Raw genomic sequence first — 23561 nt, forward strand, 5'->3', positions numbered from 1 at the left:
TGGCATGATGTCCACAAGCAAGAATCCTTCGGAATCGGAAAACACCGTAGCCATAACTTTTCCAGCAGGAGGTGTGGTTTTGAATTTTTTTTTCTTGGGTGAATTTGCGTGATGCCACTCCATTGATTGCCTCTTCGTCCCTGGTGAAAAATGATGGAGCCATGTTTCATCACCTGTCACAATTCTTCCAAGAAATTCATCCCCACCATTCTCGTACTGTTCCAAAAGTTCGATGCAAACCGTTTTTCTTGTTTCTTTGTGAGCCATTGTCAACATCCTGGGAACCCACCTGGCACAAACCTTTCTAACACCAATACTTTCAGTATTCTGCAAACACTTCCTTCCCCTATCCCAACGTAGCGTGACAATTCCTTCACTGTGATGCGTCTGTCAGCAATCACCAGTTCGTTAACTCTCTGCACATTGTCTGGAGTGTGTGCAGTACGAGGCCTGCCACTGCGAGGACAATCCTCAATATTGCTGTGCCCGCTTTCATCGCGTAACCTGCTTGCCCACCGACTAACTATACTGCGATCAACAGCAGAATCTCCGTACACATTTTTCAACCTCTTGTGGATGTTTCCCACTGTCTCGTTTTCACAGCACAGGAATTCTATGACAGCACGTTGCTTCTGACGAACGTCAACTGTAGCAGCCATCTTGAAGACATGCTGCGATGGCGCCACTCACGGGAACAGGTTGAACTAAGTTTGAAAACAAGCGGGAAGGATGTATCTGCACACTGTAAAACTTTCACACATGCAGAATGAAAACTGTATTTTTACAAAAATAGTGTGGCATCTTCTGGAGTGACCCTCGTATTAAGTTCTATGTATGATCACAGGGCTTGTATGTTACTTGGAAGCCCAAGATGTCAACACCAAAACTTGCTGAATAACTGTATATTTATCACACTGTTTTCAATGACAAGAGAAATGCGTGACCTCGAACTCTCAGAAACGCGACAAAATGTGCTCTGAATAAAAATCGCTCTTCCCTGAAACAGTGGTACGACCCATTCGCGTGCAAAACTGCGCATCCTACCACGAGAACCATTTGAATGGTCACTCAGTCAAGGTCTAAGAAAGGAACTCTGAAAACGCGGAGGAACAAAATATCGATACTACAGGACCGAAAAGACACTATTTCAATGTTCTGACTTACTGCTGTGTCTTCCTGTGTTTAAAATAATGCACAACAACAAAAGATCATCAACAAACTTTTTCTACTGACCTGATAGTAGTGCACAGCTGTTCAGTATTGAAAGTGCAGATGTGGGGTTTCATTGAAGTGGTCAAAGCAAAATGGAACAGAATAATATGCACTTTTTCTCTGCATTCAGGTAGTCCAGTATCATCGTTTGAAAATATAATTAATGTGGCGCTTAGTTACTAGAAAAAGTTTCTTTTTTCACCTAGCGTAACTATTTTAAGTAGGGGGAAATGTTGCAATAAGTGACAACACTAAAACATGTCTTTTTAGTCCTGTTGTATCGATATTTTGCTTTTTCGCATTACCAGATTCAAATGCCTCCTGCGGTGAGGCGTGCAGTTTTGCATGAGAATAGTTCATACCGTAGTTTTCGTCTTGAGAAATTTATATTCTAAACACACTTTCACACTGTTCTGATTGTCGAGGTCAGCACTTTTCTCTTTGAAGGTAAATGATTTCTGGTGGTTGAATTATTTTCGTTTTTCGGGCATCAGAGTACAGCTGAAGTACAGTACTCGTTTCACCTCCCATATCTGAATCCGTTTTCAGCTTCGCTTATAAATTTTTTACAAGTGACAAGTCTCGTATTCCATTTTTTTTTCCTCTTACGATACGTAACAAGAGTAAATTTATTTCAGGTCGGTACACTCTTTCACGGGCATGTAACTGCTCCATTCTATTTACCGGCAAGTGAGCAATAATCAAACCATTTTAATTTAGTATCAGAAATTCAATATCAATATTGTTCTAGTGCGTCCCAGGACGCACGCTGTAAGCTTAAGCTAACACAGTGTACTTAAAACGCGCATATTACACTAAAAAACAACTTTTGTCGGCGGTCTTTTATAAAAGACGCTTCACGAAATACCTGACATCTGTTGTAAAAGATGGGACGTGGTTCTAGCTTTTATAAAATATTTGTGAAAGATCTTTGGCAGTGGAATAAGAGCTTAAGAGGCACATAACTTCATGCCGTACATTTTAGGCAGTTATTTACAAAACCGCCGATAGTTTTGAAAACTTGAAAAGCCTCTCTAGAAAAGATGCCACTTGTGCACATCGCACGCCAGTGTCCGCTAGGTGCTGAAATAGGACGCCTGCATCCTGAATGTCACGAAGTACACTGAACTTAGGCAGGGCACGTCGGAGCTAATCCACTGGACAGCGCTTCGTAATAGATCGGTCCGTCCAGTGCGAGTCAACGACCTCCCTGCCTCTGTTGCCCTCTCTCGCACTGGTGTTAACAAAAACAGCACACAGCCTTCGATGATATTCCCCATATTAAGTCGGCTACTAGCGGACGGGCCCCGAAAAGTAGAGAAATGCATTATTCCGAGATCCTTATTCCAAATGTAGGCCGTCCTTCCAGAAATTCCGCAACAGCGTTTGCATTTTAAGGAACTGCACTACTGGCCATTAAAATTGCTACACCACGAAGATGACGTGCTACAGACGTTAAATTTTAACTACAAGAAGAAGATGCTGTGATATGCAAATGATTAGCTTTTCAGAGCATTCACACAATGTTGGCACCGGTGGCGACACTTACAACGTGCTGACAAGTGGAAAGTTTCCAACCGATTTCTCATACACAAACAGCAGTTGACCGGCGTTGCCTGGTGCAACGTTGTTGTGATGCCTCGAGTAAGGAGGAGAAATGCGTACCATCACGTTTCCGACTTTGATAAACGTCGGATTGTAGCCTATCGCGATTACGGTTTATCGTATCGCGAGATTGCTGCTCGCGTCTCTGGCAGAATTACAATGTCGTCGGCAAATCTCCAGGTTTTCATTTATTCTCCCAGAATTGCAACCCCTTTCCAGGTTTCTCCTTGGTTTCTGTTACTGCTTGCTCATTGTACAAATTGAATAACATGGGGGATAGATTAAAATCCTGTCTCACTTTCTTTTCAACCACTAGTTTCCTTTTCATGTCCTTCGGCTCTTAGAAATGCAGTATGGTTTCTGTGCACGTTGTAGATAACTTTTTGCACTCTGCATTTTACGCCCGCTACCATTAGAATTTCAGAGAGTGTATTCCAGCTCAAAAGCTTTGTCTGGTATTTCTCTTTCTTCCAAAGGTCTCTTTAATTTTCCCATGGTCTGCATCTACCTTTCCACTAGTCATGCGTGCTTATACAGCCTTGGAGTACTCGTGTAGCCATTTATGTTTTGCCATTTTACACTTCCTGTCAATCTAATTTTTTGTATATATTCTCTTTACCTTGCTTCACTTCTTAAATTTTTAAATTTTTCTTTCGTCATGTAGGAGCAATATCTCAGGCGTTATCCAAATATTTCTGCTAGGCCTCGTCGTTTCGCCTATTACATACAGTGCTGCGTTCACTATTTCATGTTTTAAGACTACCTATTCGTCTTCTATTGAATTCCTTTACCCTGCTTCAATCCAACATTGCCTAATGTTCCCTCTGAAACTGTCAACAACATCTGGTTCTCTCAACTCATGAAGATTCCATCTTCTTAATTTACTGCTATCTGTAATTTCTTCTGCATTAATCTGCCGGTAAATTAGGGTAAGAGTCCACATACGGCCCTGGCAATGTTTTGCACTTTAAAATCTGGTTTCGAAACCTACCATTGTGTAATCTGTTTGAAACCTTACTCTATCTCGAAGTCTGTTCCAAGTATACGACCTACTCCCATGATTTTTAAACGGAGTGTTAGCAAAGATTAAAGTGTGCTCCGTGTAAAATTCCACCACTCTTTATCCATCCACTCTTTATCCAGTCCAGTCCATGTTATCCTACTATCTTCCTCTCTCTCCCTTTTCCTACTGTCGAATTCCAATTTTCCATCAGAATTAAAATTTCGTCTCCTTTTAGCCTCCAATTGCGCCGTTGTATTGTGTACAACAAGCGGTTTATTTTAACTGCCCATCGTTTCTCGCCAGCTTCTCGGAATTTTGGCTTCACCTATTCGTCGCGACAGTACTCTTGCCGCCTGCATCCCCCCCTCCCCCCCTTTATAACGGGTATATAAACAATTTAGTCAACATGTGTCTGGCTGTTGTACGGAATGCAATGTGAGAACGGTGGAGGGTTAACTATTAAAATAATTTCTTTTATCTGATTATACATTCTTCCAGTCTCATCATCTGCCGAGCTAGTAGGCCTATGAACCTGTACTATAGTGGTAGGTGTTGGCTTCGTATCTGTCTCATCATCTGCAAAACTACAAGGCATACGAACCTGTCATGTTTTGGTAGTAATTGACTTCGTGTCTGTCTTCGTTACTGTAATGCGTTCACAACGCTGCTCATAGTAGCTTGCCCGTGTTCTTATTTTATTATTTACTATTAGGGGTACTCCTCCATTACCCCTGTTTGATTTTGTGCTGATAATTCTGCACTCACCAGACAGTTTTTCTGTTCTTGCTGGCACTACACTTCACTAATTTTCCTCTATATCTAACTTCAGCCTACCCATCTGCCTTTTTAAATAATCGAACCTACCAAACATTGTTCTGAAGACCCACAGGAGTCAGAATTAATAAAGTATAACGTAAGTATAATGCATCCAAACTTCAAATACTTGTAATGCGATAGAAAACATCACTAACAGACGTATGGACCACGAGCCGTAAACGAAGTTTAGATTTATTGCATCACTTCTCAGTTTACAGTTTTGGGGCTATGTGAAGTTCGGTCAACGTCATGTTTACAGGGAGTTAAAAAATTATTCCTTACTTTAGAGGTGGGTAGTATCGACCAAAATGAGCAAAAATGTTCCGTAGACGTGGACTAAAAATGCGTACCCTGCGAGCTATGAGTACTTGTTTATCTTCGCTGTTGTGGAAAACTTCTCTTCTACAGAAAGCTCTCTGCTGTTACGAACGCCCTTCAGAATGCAGTAAACAAATGAATAAACAAATGAGAATAGAATATTATGTTCCCTGCTTGTTATTATATACGATCGGCATTTGTGAGCCATCGCTAAACGATGGTCAACTCAACGCAGCATTCCCCAAAGCATTCCCGTAATACTTGCGTTATGTTCGAACCTACCGGTAGGATCTAGCACCTGCCTCTGAACTGTTTCTATATCTTCCTAGTACGGATCCCAAACACTCGAACACTACTAGCGTCCTATATGTGGTCTCCTTTACAGGTGAACCACACTACCCCCAAAATTCTCCCAATAAATGGAAGTCGACTATTCGTCTTGTCTGCCATAGCCCTCATATGTTCTTTCCAGTTCGTATCGCTTTGAAACGTTATACCCAGATATTTAAAAGGCGTGAGTGTGTCTAGCTGCACACTACTAATACTGCATCCGAACATTATGAGTTTGCAGAATGAGATTTGCACTCTGCAGCGGAGTGTGAGCTGATATGAAACTTCCTGGCAGATTAAAACTGTGTGCCGGACCGAGACTCGAATTCGGGACCTTTGCCTTTCGCGGGCAAGTGCCACGACCCGTCCTCACAGCTTTAATTCCGCCAGTACCTCGTCTCCTACCTTCCAAACTTCACAGAAGCTCTTCTGCGAACCTTGAAGAACTAGCAAGAGCCGGCGAAAGGCAAAGGTCCCGAGTTCGAGTCTCGGTCCGGCACACAGTTTTAATCTGTCAGGAAGTTTCATTATGAGTTTGTTTTCCCCACCCATTTGCATTAACTTATAGCAGCTGTTCATGCAGGATCGCCCAGACTATTAGATGACTAACCGCGATAGATGCTGAAATTCTATGTACCCTAGTTCCAGGATCTCGTTCCATTCATTGCAATACATTTAGACGTAGCTGCCAGTCATCACACCAACTAGAAATTTTGTCTAAGTAACCTTGCGTCCTTCTACAATCACTGAACTCCGACACATTTCCGTATACCACAGCATCATCAGCTAACAACCACCGATTTCTCCACACCCTGTCTGCTATATAAAACAGCGGTCCTGTCACACTTCCCTGGGAAACTCCTGACGATACCCTTGTTTCTGATGAACACTCGCCGTTGAGGACAACATACTGGGTTCTATTGCTTAAGAAGTCTTCCAACCGGTCACATATCTGGGAACCTGTTCCGTACGCTCGTACCTTCGTTAACAGTATGCAGTCGGACACCGTGTCAAATGCTTTTCGGAAATCTAGAAGTATTGAATGGTACCCTGTGTTCTGGATACTTTTCAGAATACAAGACATGGGCTCCAGACGGTTGCTTCCATTTGCCATACTTAACGGAATATTATATCTGCCGTTTTCCATTGGGAATAATAGGCTTCGATTACGCTAATCAGTTCAAAGATGAAATTACAACGTAAAAACATTTTACAAACTTACCAAAAGGCGAACTGGTTCCGTTAGAATTAATGTATGCTTTGCACTTGCCTACAACTGTGAATATGGTTTACAGTAACAACACTTAACAGATGTTTGCCGCATACTGTCCCAGTAGTCGTCAATAGAGGAATGTGTACTCATTTGTTTACGGCCTTCTGCTGCAGAAGAGAGGTGTTTCGCAGTAGCGAAGATGAACAAGTTCTCATAGCTCATGAGGTACGCATTTTAGAGCCCATGTTTATATCCACGCAAATAACGTGAGTGAAAATATAAATTATAGAGTGCAGCAACCAGTCCTCCTTTTTTAGATTTTATTACGCAAATCGAGATTTCGGCTAGTGGCTAGCCATTCTCAATGCACTATTTTCTAGTCTCGATGCGTGTAAGTCCCTGTTGTTCGGGCGTCAATCACATTTCTTTGAGTACTATTGACGCCCGAACAACATGGTCTTACATGCATCGAGACTAGAAAATAGTGCATAGAGAATGGCTACCACTAGCCGAAATCTGGATATGCGTAATAGAATCTAAAAAAAGGACGACTGATCACTGCACTCTATAATTTATAAGCCATATAACAGGTACGGACTGCACCCACTTTCCGAATAGAAAGTAACCTGATGAGTGAAAATCCTGCCACGCGTGATGATTTCTGCAGCTGTAGATTCTGGCCTGCAGCTCTCTCTTTGAGTGCTTTGCTTTATGGCGGCTTCTCTGACGCAACTGAGGTAGCTGCAGGCGGCGTTTGCGCCAGCGTCCGTCCAGCACACGCCAAGTCCGCCGAGGTGCACTCCGAGATGTTCTCTGCAGCAAGCTGAACAGAGTGTGGCCGCGCACTGGCTGCCCCTTTGTCTATACCAGTCCCAAACATGTTTACCAGAAGCAAAGTAAAAACTGTTTCCACCAAATATTGTTTAACTACCATGAGGACTTGGACCAGCATGACTGTGCCTTTCTTGTATTTCGTTCGTTACGAAGATATGGACAGGAATGTGTCTTTTTTATTAGTACGTTAATTTTTTTATTTGGGGATCTACTTCTCCTCAAGACCTGTTCAGCACAGTGTACCATTCACGTAAATATGACGTTGTTAAAAAGGTAACCAAAACTGACATTGCCTCTCCCACTCAGCACAATGTGTAGGTGCCCGGGGTAACGTAGCTCCCCCACTTACCGGAGTTGACATGAAACAGATGGAAGCATAACGAAAATACACGCCAGTCAATCAATCAACGGTCCATAGTTGAAGGTTTGCGTGACTGCAATGCACACCAACGAAGAGAATGCAGCGTTGCTACTCTCCTATTGAGAATGTAAGCTAGCAGCACAGTAATTGTAATAATATTTTCTTATTTACAGTACGGTAATATATATAGTAAAGTACTGCAGTACTTTTAAACTATAGGGGTTGGACAAAAATATGGAAATACAACGAGGAATGCATGCTTGAACATACACTATGTGATGAAAAGTATCCGGAGACCTGGCTGAAATCGACTTACAAGTTCGAGGTCCCTCTAGCGGTAATGCTGGAATTCAGTATGATGTTGGCCCACTCTTAGCCTTGATGACAGCTTCCACTCTCGCAGGCATGCGTTCAACCAGGTACTGGAAGGTTTCTTGGGGAATGGCAGTCCATTCTTCACGGAGTGCTGCACGGAGGAGAGGTATCGCTGTCGGTAGGTGAGGCCTCGCACGAAGTCGGCGGGCGTTCCAAAACATCCCAGAGGTGCTCTATAGGATTTAGGTCAGGACTCTGTGTAGGCCAGTCCATTACAGCGATGTTGTTGTCGTGTAACCACTCCGCCACAGGCCGCGCATTTTGAACAGTTGCTTGATCGTGTTGAAAGAAGCAATCGCCATCCCCAAACTGCTCTTCAACAGTGGGAAGCAAGAAGGTGCTTAAAACATCAACGTAGGCCTGTTATGTCCGGCCAAAGATCAGTATCAGCTTGAGACAGAGCCTGAAACCGGTTCGTCAGACAAACTGGAGAGGCCTTCCGTTCAGCCCTCCGGAATGTCTTTCACCCCCTGCCACACCTCGAGACGACTTCCCACTCTATCACAGGTGAGGGGTCAGCCTCAATGTGGGCAGTATCCCGGGCAGCCACAGTCGTAGTCCGATCGGGGGATGTGTGGGACGAGCTGGCCGTCCCCGACTAACCCCCATCCGGACCCCCACAGTGATGCCCATTGGCAACAGCCTCAAGCTGTGTGACCGAAGCCAACACTGCCTGAAGCTGGGAGCGAAGGGATGCCAACTCAGCCTGCATCCGAACACAGCAGTTGCAGTCCCTATCCATGCTAAAAACTGTTGTGCAAAGAACGTCTGAACTAATGTACAGAGAGCACAAACAATTCGACACAAAAGTTAAACGGTTATTAAAATACAAGCCTAGTAAATGCAGTAATACTGCTACTTGCGCACTGCTGACACACTGCTCGGCGGCGGAAGGAGACTACGCGAATTTACACTATTCAGGTACTAAAACGCGATGCTACAACTCTCAAATACTATAATACGCCCAAAATTTATGAATTAAGCAATGCAAGTACCAAAAACACGCAAAGAAATTAAGAATTAAACTATGTAACAAATAAGTGAGCTAAGAGTATACGACTTGCTGCTGCAGCTGCTTATCCAACGGCGGCAGGGAGCACACTGGCTGTGACCAACCGACACTGGCCGCTCAAAACAAAAATAGAAGACAGTCGACTACGCGAATTTACACTATTCAGGTACTAAAACGCGATGCTACAACTCTCAAATACTATAATACGCCCGAAATTTATGAATTAAACAATGCAAGTACCAAAAACACGCAAAGAAATTAAGAATTGAACTATGTAACAAATAAGTGAGCTAAGAGTATACGACTTGCTGCTGCAGCTGCTTATCCAACGGCGGCAGGGAACCGCGTGGGGTAGCCACGTTGTCTGAGCCGTCTTGTCACGGTCGGCGCCGCTCTCCCCGTCGGAGGTTCGAGTCTTCCCTTGGGCATGGGTGTGTGTGTTGTCCATAGCGTAAGTTAGTTCAATTTAGATTAAGCAGTGTGTAAGCTTAGGGACCGATGACCTAAGCCGTTTGATCCCATAAGATCTTACCACAAATCTAAATCCTGTTTAACACTCACCGTAAAAGGGCATGGCTTACATTAGAATGCTTCGATCATCAGGTGTTTCCATAATCGAACATTTTTGTCGTACTCTAAGTATGAAAGGCCTCGCACAGGGAATGTAATTTTAATCTTCTTCGGACCACTAATTTGACTGGTAGTTACGTAGTGGGTGATGATTTCATTTTTACCGCCAGCGGAATTAACAAAATACACTCCTGGAAATGGAAAAAAGAACACACTCACACCGGTGTGTCAGACCCACCATACTTGCTCCGGACACTGCGAGAGGGCTGTACAAGCAATGATCACACGCACGGCACAGCGGACACACCAGGAACCGCGGTGTTGGCCGTCGAATGGCGCTAGCTGCGCAGCATTTGTGCACCGCCGCCGTCAGTGTCAGCCAGTTTGCTGTGGCATACGGAGCTCCATCGCAGTCTGTAACACTGGTAGCATGCCGCGACAGCGTGGACGAGAACCGTATGTGCAGTTGACGGACTTTGAGCGAGGGCGTATAGTGGGCATGCGGGAGGCCGGGTGGACGTACCGCCGAATTGCTCAACACGTGGGGCGTGAGGTCTCCACAGTACATCGATGTTGTCGCCAGTGGTCGGCGGAAGGTGCACGTGCCCGTCGACCTGGGACCGGACCGCAGCGACGCACGGATGCACGCCAAGACCGTAGGATCCTACGCAGTGCCGTAGGGGACCGCACCGCCACTTCCCAGCAAATTAGGGACACTGTTGCTCCTGGGGTATCGGCGACCATTCGCAACCGTCTCCATGAAGCTGGGCTACGGTCCCGCACACCGTTAGGCCGTCTTCCGCTCACGCCCCAACATCGTGCAGCCCGCCTCCAGTGGTGTCGCGACAGGCGTGAATGGAGGGACGAATGGAGACGTGTCGTCTTCAGCGATGAGAGTCGCTTCTGCCTTGGTGCCAATGATGGTCGTATGCGTGTTTGGCGCCGTGCAGGTGAGCGCCACAATCAGGACTGCATACGACCGAGGCACACAGGGCCAACACCCGGCATCATGGTGTGGGGAGCGATCTCCTACACTGGCCGTACACCACTGGTGATCGTCGAGGGGACACTGAATAGTGCACGGTACATCCAAACCGTCATCGAACCCATCGTTCTACCATTCCTAGACCGGCAAGGGAACTTGCTGTTCCAACAGGACAATGCACGTCCGCATGTATCCCGTGCCACCCAACGTGCTCTAGAAGGTGTAAGTCAACTACCCTCGCCAGCAAGATCTCCGGATCTGTCCCCCATTGAGCATGTTTGGGACTGGATGAAGCGTCGTCTCACGCGGTCTGCACGTCCAGCACGAACGCTGGTCCAACTGAGGCGCCAGGTGGAAATGGCATGGCAAGCCGTTCCACAGGACTCCATCCAACATCTCTACGATCGTCTCCATGGGAGAATAGCAGCCTGCATTGCTGCGAAAGGTGGATATACACTGTACTAGTGCCGACATTGTGCATGCTCTGTTGCCTGTGTCTATGTGCCTGTGGTTCTGTCAGTGTGATCATGTGATGTATCTGACCCCAGGAATGTGTCAATAAAGTTTCCCCTTCCTGGTACAATGAATTCACGGTGTTCTTATTTCAATTTCCAAGAGTGTATATAGAGCTCCTCAGTGTCCTGAACCAGGGCATAAGTGGTGAAGTGAAAAAGGAATCGCGTTACTTCATTTGCGACTTTTATCGCAGTGCATATAGGATACACATAAGAAAAGATTCGCCCGTCGGGAGAATGTGGATACTGAACGAATGCATCGAAATTTGCGCCGCATAAAGTAAACGCCATTGGCTGCTACATTTGTTCAGGGATACACTTCTTCCGAATTCGATGCAGATAGTTGCTTTCTTTTTGTTTTTCCTTCCTTCCGTTGCATCAGAATTCTGTTTGCCCTGTCCTCTCGTGGCCGAATGTGTCGCCACTGACTTGTCTGCATATTTCCCCTGAAAATTTATCTACCTGGTTCTTCCCCCCCCCCTCTCCCCCCTTTTACAGTAAAACTTTGAAATCTAATATCTCTGAACTTGCTTCGTTCAGCAGAGCGTATAATCACTCTGAATCGAGCTTTAGCAATAGCTCATTTTAGAAAAAAAGTGACTTACCTTGTTGTTTCCCCTGACCCTTCTATATTTTGGCTTTAAGTGTAGTTGTCCCAGTGTACCAACTTTGTTCGTAATGTAGTAAAAGTAAATACTTATCTGATAACTTAATATTTACGTTTTTTGTTTTTCTTCTTTCTCATTTTTCACGTCGCATCATTTATGTCCTTGACCACATAATTCTTTAACCAACAGTCTGTATGTCACAATTTTCTGCGAATTGACTATGGCAACACTAATGGCAATTGACATCAAAACAATGTCAACATTAGACTAATTACATCGCGCACACCGAGCGAGGTGGCGTAGTGGTTAGACACTGGCCTCGCATTCGGGAGGACGACGGTTCAATCCCGCGTCCGGCCATCCTGATTTAGGTTTTCCGTGATTTCCCTAAATCGCTCCAGGCAAATGCCGGGATGGTTCCTTTCAAAGGGCACGGCCGACTTCCTTCCCCGTCCTTCCCTAATCCGATGAGACCGATGACCTCGCTGTCTGGTCTCCTTCCCCAAAACCAACCAACATCGCGCACAGTGGCGAATGGAACGGTAACAAACCCCAATATTTGTGGCACGGTTCGGAGTACCCTCTGCAATGCACTTCACAGTGATATGCATAGTCCATTGAAATGAAAAAAAAAAAAAAATAAATAAACGAATCACTGAGGATGAAATCATATAAGAATGAAATGAAATTACGAAATACGTTCACAAATGCCGATCGTCCTCTGTGATGATTATATCGTGACAGTTAAAAATCAGTGCCACATTAGGACTCGAATTCATGTTAGATGTTTGCGAATCCAACATCAGCAGAGCCGCGCGGGATTAGCCGAGCGGTCTGGCACTGCAGTCATCGACTGTGTGGCTGGTCCCGGCGGAGGTTCGAGCCCTCCCACGGGCTTGGGTGTGTGTGTTTGTCCTTAGGATAATTTAGGTTACGTAATGTGTAAGCTTAGGGACTGATGAACTTAGCAGTTAAGTCCCATAAGATTTCACACACACACAACATCAGCAGAGCTGCGGGCTATAGCGTTTGGAAGTATTAAGTGAGAATCGTTAATGACTCCCAGATATGTTTGGGTGGTGCTCGTATGGCTGTTTACGGTGACTGTTTGCAGAGAGCAGGAGATCAAGATTTGAATCCCAGTTCGGTACATATTTTCATTTGTCACATCATATTCGTTACATCAGGACTTCCCAACCTTTTCAGCTGGCGGACCCCTTTCTTCAGTCGAAAATCCATGGCGGACGCCTAGTCAGTCAAGAGCACAGTAACTTTAAATTTCAGAGCGAAACCCATGGGAACTGAAAGCTTCTTAATGCAAGTGCTATGTTCCCAATGACCCCCCCCCCCCCCCCCCGTGAAGCATCGATAGTCTGTGGTTTAGAGACGAATGAAAACAACTTGAAATTAACGATCCAATTTGAATTCCCACTGTATCCAGACACTTACTAGTGGATTTACTCACTTTGTTCAAAACACTATAGCCTGATTAAAATTACTTGGTAATTGAAATTTCACACGATGGAGCTGTCTTCCTCCAAGAGCAATCACGTCACGTCCAAACTGTTCGCTGTTGACAAGCTGCCGCTTATGGTCTGTTCACTTCCGCTATTTGGCTACTGCTGTGTAAGGAGCATGCATATTTCGTAACAGTCGTGTGTGTGTGTGTGGGGGGGGGGGGTTGTGAAATCCGAAGAAAAATGTTCAAATGTATGTAAAGTCTTCCTTTGGTCGTCCTCCCTCCTCATTGATTTCAACTGGAAACTTCACTTGCTGTGAAGGCGATGGAGAAACTGCACCCTTCTTCAGTGATCCTGACTTCAGCCACCGATCCATGTTAGAAGTAATAAACTGGTCAAAAATCGACTTATGAAATAAGTGGTGGACTGACAAAGCAAGTTTAACATGTAATGATGCATGGGACCGCATACGTGCCAGCGAGCGCTGTGATTGGTCGACAAAGCTCGCTCCGCGCATGCGTAAAACGTTTCAGCGCATCTAGCGCCGTGAGCCGGTGCACAAACGACCCCCGTATTGTTGCGAAACAGTCGATCAGAGAAGCCGCATTCTCCGGCACTAAACTGTGTATGCGTTCTCACTTAGGAACCGCACCGGGCGAGGTGGCGCAGTGGTTAGCACACTGGACTCGCATTCGGGAGGACGACGGTTCAATCCCGTCTCCGGCCATCCTGATTTAGGTTTTCCGTGATTTCCCTAAATCGTTTCAGGCAAATGCCGGGATGGTTCCTTTGAAAGGGCACGGCCGATTTCCTTCCCACTCCTTCCCTAACCCGAGCTTGCGCTCCGTCTCCAATGACCTCGTTGTCGACGGGACGTTAAACACTAACCACCACCACCACTTAGGAACCGCAAAGGCTGCTTGGGGATCACACGAAAAAAAAAATAGTGATGAATTTGATTTTCACATTTTTATTCAGTAATTTTACTCATTATTTTACACGATTTGGTGAAAGGTGGCCGCGGACCCCCTAGAAAGAGCCGGCGGACCCCTAAGGGGTCCGCGGACCACAGGTTGGGAAGCCCTGATTTACACTGAAGGCTCGAAGTTTTTGAACGGAGTTAATTGATATTACATCATATTACTGCTTAACTTAATTCGTTCCCTTGATCCTATTCGTTTTAGTGAATTAATTTCATTTTATGTATGTGATGTCTATAACAGCAAGAAAGCACTTTAGTGAAACTCTGGAGGTCTGTCGATAAACCACTCGTCATCAGCTGGTAGTCAGTTCGTAACCGTTTCCCATGCAGATGTGCGTTCAGTCGATGCATGGCGTCCCGGTCGAAGTGTATGGGGCCTGAGGTACTGTTGCTCCGTCGTAACGAATCGTAAAACTTGGACAGATTACATGAATGTGCTAGGTCTTGAATTATGTAATCACTTTGTCGCAAGCTCGGGAGTAATCAGAACACACTATTATCACTCGCTATGTTGTTCCTACAGACTTCGCCCTGAATTTGTGGAGGGATTTGAGCACCGTCTGCGGGTGCGGTTAACTATCACATGTATCTCACTTGAAACTACGGATTATTTAGGTTAGTTGCAAATTAATTAGGTTAGTTGAAAATAGCTTTCCACGCAAGTTAATCAGAAAGGACATTAAACAGACATGTAAAAATACCATGGATGACTAGAGTGGTTAATGTATCTTGTGATACGAAAAGGGAATGGTATCTGTCGGAAAGAACAAGTAAAGATCCTGCTGTAGTTTCACACTTCAAAAAAATGCTCAAAATTATTAATAAGTTATTAAAAAAGAAAGAACCTGCACATTATGTCAGAAAACAGTAATTCCGACAACAGACTTAAGTCTGTATGAAACACAGAACAGCAAGCCACCGAACAGGATAACATCGCTATTAGTTTAAATGGAAGGGCTATAACGCTATTAGTTTAAATGGAAGGGCTATAACTGATCTGCCACATGTAAGCTGTAGAAGATATGTTGAACAGTCATTTCTTAAATGTAGTAGAAAACATAGAGACAAACAGTTCAAGAAAAAAAATCGTGAGTATGTTTACCTTGCATCGTACATAATAATCAATGATATGATTGTTTCACCCACTTCCCCTTCTAAAATTAAGAAAATATGTATTCTCTCAAAAATAAAAGCTCATCTGCATTGAAAAGGGTTTCCAACAGAGTATCAAAGACTTGTTCCCATATAATAAGCACTGTCGTTTCTGACATATGTGATGCATGACTAGACTGAAGTATGGCGTTGTTAAACCCCTCTATAAAAAGTGTGTAGGAGATATGTGAATAACTACCGACCCGTTTCACTACTAACGTTATCTGCCATGTATTTTAGAATAGTATCCCAACTGAGCAACAATAATATCCTCAGTAAATCACAGTTTGGATTCCAGAAGAGTTGCTCAAGTGAAAATTCCGTTTACACCTTGAATCACCAAATTTTACAGTCACTAAATAACAAAATAGGGCCACTGAGTATTTTATTTGCCATAATGCATCTGACTGCGTGTATTATAGTGCTCTGTTAGATGAACTGACCTTTTATGGAATTGATGGTATGGTAAAACAAAGGATAATGTCATATCTAATTAACCGAATGCAGAAAGATATATTTAATAATTCAGCCAATATAAGCAGGAGAGATCCTTATACTAGGAAGAAGTCACTTCTGGGGTTCCATGAGGCCCAATATTTAATAAAAATAATTTTCTTGCAGCCAAACAGCCATACAAATTCACAGTATAATGATAATGATAAAAGAAATTAGAAATTCTACATATTTTGATTTGGAGAATTACTGACCGTTTCCTTTTAGTACAGAGCTCTGCATGGTAACGTTTGCATATTAGATGACAGAATTTACACTCACATATTTCGTTTGGTTCATGATATGAAGTGTTGTTGCAAATAATGTGGTGGACACCATGGACTGCCATTATGATGATCACTTGTCTAATTTCGAGTTCTTTGTCCATGTTCGGACAATCATGGCGCCTGTGCTGTAAAATTCTGAAGGTATGTCTTGTCTTTTTTCCTTCAGAATTTTAAGTAGACTTTCCAGAGCGCTGCTGTTGGGTAGCATCAGGTTTGTCCGTAGGTCTTCAGTGAAGAAGGATTCCGTCTCCAGCAGGTATACAAGTCTGGATCGTGTTGTAATGGACACTCCTATTGCTTTCTTTATATAGCTCGCATTACGTCCCATAAGATTTCACACACATTTGAACATTTTGATTTTGAAACATTTTGCAGCTGTTGACCCATAGGTACTTGAAGTCTGGAACAATCTTCAGTTTTCTCTCCCGTATGAAGATCTCAGCTGATGCAAGCGCTCTTCCTCCATGTCTGAGTACCATCATTTCTGTTTTCGCCACATTGATTTCGAAGCCGTGTTCGACATACCAATCTTCCATATCGTTTATCGCTTTTTGTAACTTTGCAATGTCCTTTGCACCTATAATATCGTCTGCATATGCATATGAGATTACACCCTTCCTTTGGCGTATTCTTACAATTTCTTCCGCCGCAAGGATGAATAACAGAATACAATGGGTTTCCCTGTAGGCTCTGTCTTTGGTTCAGTATTATTTCTCATATACGTAAACGACTTCTGTACCACAAGGCATCTGACTCCATGGATTATAATATTCTGCTAGATGGCCTGACGTTTTATGGAACTGATATCTAACTAAAAGAAAGCAGAAAGATATACTTAATAATTGAGTCAATATAAGCATGGGGGATTCTTTTGACTAGGAAGGAATCACGTTTGGGGTTACACAAGGTTCAATATTAGGTCCATCATTATTTCTCTTATATACATAAACAAACGTCCGTCTAACAGGCGAGCAGGATTAGATCTTTTTGTGGACGACATCAGTATTATAATCAGTCCAAACATACAGACAGCAACAGAAATGATGTTTTTAAAAGTGTTACTGGGTAGGTTTTTGCGAATGGTCTGTCTCTGATTCAAAAAGACAAGTTGTTCCGTAAATCTAGAGGTCTTACACCAGTGTAAGGCGTGTGAGGAAATAATAAATAGGACGAAAACGTAAACTTTTTAGGCATCCAGGCTGAAGAGAATTTAAACTAGAGAAACACACTTTTGAATGACTAAAACAACTTAGTTCAGCGAAATTTGCACTTCGAAACATTACAAAACATAAGGAGAGAGAAGTCAATAAGTTGACATACAATGCGTATTTTGATTCAATTAACTCTTGGGGTTACTCAGCCTTAACAAAGAAAGTGTTTACTGCTCAAAAACGTGCTGTAAGAATAATATATGGTACTCATCTACAATCATCTTGTAGACATCTTTTGTCTGTTACATATTTTGACTACTGCCTCATAGTATATTTATTCCATTATAAAGCTTGTTGTAAATAATCGCCGGCCGGTGTGGTCGAGCGGTTCTAGGCGCTTCAGTCTGGAACCGCGAGACCGCTACGGTCGCAGGTTCGAATCCTGCCTCGGGCAGGTTTAAGTAGTTCTACGTTCTAGGGGACTGATGACCACAGATGTTAAGTCCCATAGTGGTCAGCGCTATTTTTTGTAAATAAGCCACAGTAGTTCAAAAGAAACACTGATGTACGTTTATTTCACTACATATAGCTTACCTTTAACACGAAGAGGGGTTTGCGGTGCTGCCACCTTAATTGTTGATCACTTTGCTAACTATACACAAATCTGAAAGAGAGCAAAGTTAAATTTGAAAACAAACTGAAAAAGTTTCTGCCTGACAACTCCAATTCCGTCAAAGAATTTCAATGTTTGTAATGTGTAAAAGGTGATTAGTATGAGTCATTAACTCACAACAGTACTGAAAAGAAAGAATATAAAATATATTTGCAAATGGTCAGCATGTCATATTTACGTATCAGTGTATAAACTGGATGTAAAGTGACTCACTCCACATCATTACGAGTAACCGTAGAAATGATCCATGTAACGAGAAACTAACGAAGTAACTGATTTAGGTGGGATGGTAAAAGATCATTGCGTCTACCTACAAGATTCCTTTTTCTTAAGTGCATACCATTACAGAATTACTTTTTCACCGAGCTTTTGACCAGTGGATAAAGGCGTATTTCTTGATTCAGGTATTCATTCAGCTCCGATTGCAGACGTTGCGTCTGCATAGTTCAGCGATGAGGTACAACAGACGAGTCTCAGGATAATATTTTTTAATCGACAGCACAGGTAGTTTTTCAGACATGCTGTACCTAAATGTTGATCAAGATTATGCAGAATGATTTTAGAAAGGAATATACACTCCTGGAAATGGAAAAAAGAACACAGTGACACCGGTGTGTCAGACCCACCATACTTGCTCCGGACACTGCGAGAGGGCTGTACAAGCAATGATCACACGCACGGCACAGCGGACACACCAGGAACCGCGGTGTTGGCCGTCGAATGGCGCTAGCTGCGCAGCATTTGTGCACCGCCGCCGTCAGTGTCAGCCAGTTTGCCGTGGCATACAGAGCTCCATCGCAGTCTTTAACACTGGTAGCATGCCGCGACAGCGTGGACGTGAACCGTATGTGCAGTTGACGGACTTTGAGCGAGGGCGTATAGTGGGCATGCGGGAGGCCGGGTGGACGTACCGCCGAATTGCTCAACACGTGGGGCGTGAGGTCTCCACAGTACATCGATGTTGTCGCCAGTGGTCGGCGGAAGGTGCACGTGCCCGTCGACCTGGGACCGGACCGCAGCGACGCACGGATGCACGCCAAGACCGTAGGATCCTACGCAGTGCCGTAGGGGACCGCACCGCCACTTCCCAGCAAATTAGGGACACTGTTGCTCCTGGGGTATCGGCGACCATTCGCAACCGTCTCCATGAAGCTGGGCTACGGTCCCGCACACCGTTAGGCCGTCTTCCGCTCACGCCCCAACATCGTGCAGCCCGCCTCCAGTGGTGTCGCGACAGGCGTGAATGGAGGGACGAATGGAGACGTGTCGTCTTCAGCGATGAGAGTCGCTTCTGCCTTGGTGCCAATGATGGTCGTATGCGTGTTTGGCGCCGTGCAGGTGAGCGCCACAATCAGGACTGCATACGACCGAGGCACACAGGGCCAACACCCGGCATCATGGTGTGGGGAGCGATCTCCTACACTGGCCGTACACCACTGGTGATCGTCGAGGGGACACTGAATAGTGCACGGTACATCCAAACCGTCATCGAACCCATCGTTCTACCATTCCTAGACCGGCAAGGGAACTTTCTGTTCCAACAGGACAATGCACGTCCGCATGTATCCCGTGCCACCCAACGTGCTCTAGAAGGTGTAAGTCAACTACCCTGGCCAGCAAGATCTCCGGATCTGTCCCCCATTGAGCATGTTTGGGACTGGATGAAGCGTCGTCTCACGCGGTCTGCACGTCCAGCACGAACGCTGGTCCAACTGAGGCGCCAGGTGGAAATGGCATGGCAAGCCGTTCCACAGGACTACATCCAGCATCTCTACGATCGTCTCCATGGGAGAATAGCAGCCTGCATTGCTGCGAAAGGTGGATATACACTGTACTAGTGGCGACATTGTGCATGCTCTGTTGCCTGTGTCTATGTGCCTGTGGTTCTGTCAGTGTGATCATGTGATGTATCTGACCCCAGGAATGTGTCAATAAAGTTTCCCCTTCCTGGGACAATGAATTCACGGTGTTCTTATTTCAATTTCCAGGAGTGTATTTGACGTGTGTTTGTTTCCTTTAGTATGAGAAGCGGATACGGGGTGTCACTCAGCTGCAGGGAAAGTTTCTAATAAATAAATCAATTAGGGAGATGAAGAATCCAAGCTGGCCATTCAGTTGTGACGTAAGTTGCGGATAGGGTAAACTTTGCTCAGAACTAGGAGAGAAATCTCCTTGCATTGGACACTTTAACGTTAAGCTGAAGTAAGACACTTTAAAGTACGCCCAAATAACGTGCTACACTTTGCTTATGCTCACAGCCGATGACTGTCAGCAAACGGAGTCATCATTAGCAGGCGCTGAGCCACTCCGGATGCTGAACGCAACTTGGCCGCCACCTTCACGCCTGGTGCTGAGAAACACTTACAGCTTGGTTGCTGTATGCCACGAACCTCACACCAGCGGCTCAGCGTCCTTGCAAAGCGTGGTAATGAAATGCATCGTGCAATACCCCGCGTGCCACTTCTCCATTTTGTCTAGAGTAATAACTAACGCCTTGGAAAACGATGCATAGTAACACAAGGGGAACATTTTCTTTTGTATTTTTTATCTGTGATGGTAAGTATTAATTTTCTTTAAAAAAGTTTATCAAACGGGAATTGTAACCAATATAGGCTATTTTATTGAATAAAAGTGATTGTATTCTGACTACATTCGTACAGCTGGCGTATTTAATTCTTTTATGAATATTGATTTAAATGTTGTAATTACTCCAAGTTGTTATAAATATTAAATGTGATTCTATAAAATAAATGACGTCAATAAATGGCAAAAGAAAATGAAAGATAGCTGCCCTCCGAGATATGCAGTATTTCAGTATTTAACTCACTCCTACTACCAAACACAGGTCTTAATTTGAGGAAGGAATTTCTGAGAATATACGTTTGGAGCACAGCATTGTACGGTAGTGAAACATGGACAGTGTGAAAACCGGAACGAAGAAAATCGAAGCATTTTAGATGTTGTGCTACAGACGAATGTTGCAAATTAGGTGGACTGGTAAGGTAAGGAATGAGGAGGTTCTCCGCAGAATCGGAGAGGAAAGGAATATGTGGAAAACACTGACAAGGAGAAGGGACGGGGTGATAGGACATCTGTTAAGACATGAGGGAATGACTTCCATGGTACTAGAGGGAGCTATAGAGGGCAAAAACTGTAGAGGAAGACAGAGATTGGAATACATCCAGCAGATAAACGTAGGTTGCAAGTGCTACTCTGAGAACAAAAAATCTTCTAAGTCTTATTTCTGCCGCTTCAGTTCTCTGTAATCGTTTGGTCGTTAAAGTGCCTGTTTCGGATTCATAGAGTAGTAAAAGTACAGTCACAGTATTATAAAATGTAAGTACTGTTTCTTTCCTGGTTCTGTTCAGCAGTGTTCTCTTAATCGTACCTAACATATGTAAGTACAATATAATTGCGTAGGCTTCCGTGGCCAGTGTCAGTCGACATAAAAGTTTTCTGGGTATGGTACCGCGTCATAATGTAAATAACTACTGATGCTGGAGAAAAACCAACGTTTCGGCCACGGTTGCAGCGGCCTTCTTCTGGGTCAATTAGACCCAGAACAAGGCTGCTGCAACCGTGGCCGAAACGTTGGTTTTTTTCTCCAGCAGTAGTAGTTTTTTTACATTATGACGCGCTACCATACCCAGAAAACTTTTATGTCGATATGTAAGTACCTTCGCAGCTTCTTTTCAGGACCATTGTCATAAGCATAAAAGGTATCACAGTCCATGTGGTAAGACATATGGACTTTTTCCAGTATGTTATTCCCGATCATGTCTTTAGCTCTAAGATGTTCTTTGCTACAATATGCCATAGTTTTAGTATTTTTTTATGGAAATGGTTATATGCCACTGTACGAAAGGACTTTACAGCTCTTTATAGACCGTCTTCCGTATCTGCCGCCGGCCGGTGTGGCCGTGCGGTTCTAGGCGCTTCAGTCTGGAACCGCGTGACCGCTACGGTCGCAGGTTCGAATCCTGCCTCGGGCATGGATGTGTGTGATGTCCTTAGGTTAGTTAGGTTTAAGTAGTTCTAAGTTCTAGGGGACTGATGACCACAGATGTTAAGTCCCATAGTGCTCAGAGCCATTTGAACCGTATCTGCCAGTACAACCTGATTATCTGCTGCGAAGTAGAAGACTTCTCCAGGCCAGGAATTCCCTTTGTCCCAGTGCTAGTCTGCTTTTGATGGCCTCCTTGCTCCGTCCATCTTTGCTTATTTTGCTGCCTAGGTAGCACAATTCCATAACTTCATCTACTTCGTGGTCATCAATGCTGATGTTAAGTTTCTCTCTGTTCTCATTTCAGCTACTTCTCATTAATTTCGACTTTCTGATTTACTCTCAATCCATATTCTGTACTCATTAGACTGTCCATTCCAATCAGCAAATCATGTAATTCTTCTTCACTTTCACTCAGGATAGTAATGTCATCAGCGAATCGTATCATTGATTTCCTTTCACTTTGCTGTTATTTCCATCTTTGCTTCTTCGATGTGCAGATTGAACAGTAGGGGGGGGGGGGGGGGGGTGTGGAAGACTACATCCCTGTCTTATACCTCTTTCAATCCAAGCGCTTCGTTCTTGGTCGTCCACTCTTACGATTCCCTCTTGGCTCTTGTACATATTGCATATTACCCGTCTCTCCCTATAGCTTACCCCAACTTTTCTCAGAATTTCGAACATCTTTCACAATTTTACATAGTCGAACGCTTTTTCTAGGTCAACAAAACCCCAAAACGTGTCTTGATTTTTCTTCAGTCTTGCTTCCATTGTCAACCGCAACGTCAGAATTGCCCCTGTAGTGCCTTTACCTTTCCTAAAGCCAAATTGATCGTCATCTAAAACATACTCAATTTTCTTTTCCATTCTTCTGTATATTATTCTTGTCATCAACTTCGATCCCTGAGCTGTTAAGTCGATTGTACGATAATTCTCGCACTTGTCAGCTCTCGCAGTCTTCGAAATTGCGTGGATGATATTTTTCCGAAAGTTAGACGGTATATTGACAGACCCATATATTTTACACACCAACGTAAATAGTCGTTTTGTTGCCACTTCCCTTAATGATTTTAGAAATTCTGATGGAATGTTATCGATCCCTTGTGCCTTATTTGATCGTAAGTCCTCCAAAGCTCTCTTAAATTCTGATTCTAATACTGGATCCCCCCATCTCTTCTAAATCGATTTGTTTCTTCTTTTATCAAATCAGACAAATCTCCCCCCTCATAGAGGCCTTCAGTGTACGCTTTCCACCTATCCGCTCTGTCCTCTGCATTTGACAGTGGAATTCAGTTTGCACTCGTAATGCTATCACCCTTGCTTTTAATTTCACCGAAGGTTGTTTTGACTTTCCTATAAGCTGAGCCAGACCTTCCGACTATCATTTCTTTTTCGATTTCTTCACATTTTTCATGCAGTCATTGCGCCTTAGCTCTCCTGCACTTCCTGTTTATTTCGTTCCTCAGCGACTTGTATTTCTGTATTCCTGAATTTCCCTGAACATTTTTGTACTTCCTTCTTTCATCGATCAGCTGAAATATTTCTTCTGTTACCCATGGTTTCTTTGCAGTTACATTCTTTGTACCTATGTTTTTCTTTCCAGC

At 44.0% G+C, this 23561-nt stretch overlaps 1 protein-coding gene and 1 non-coding gene across 3 annotated transcripts in view; both read left to right on the forward strand.

Moving 5' to 3' along the window:
- Window positions 1-23561, forward strand: part of LOC126237366 (prolyl 4-hydroxylase subunit alpha-2) — an 840261-nt gene that overhangs the window by 22617 nt on the left and 794083 nt on the right. The gene's annotated exons all lie outside the window — the stretch shown is intronic.
- Trnaa-cgc (transfer RNA alanine (anticodon CGC)) lies at window positions 13872-13944 on the forward strand. The gene has a single exon. It is a non-coding gene; the product is annotated as a tRNA-Ala (tRNA).

Source organism: Schistocerca nitens, chromosome 2, assembly GCF_023898315.1.
Source record: "Schistocerca nitens isolate TAMUIC-IGC-003100 chromosome 2, iqSchNite1.1, whole genome shotgun sequence".
NCBI classification, from domain to species: Eukaryota; Metazoa; Arthropoda; class Insecta; order Orthoptera; family Acrididae; genus Schistocerca; species Schistocerca nitens.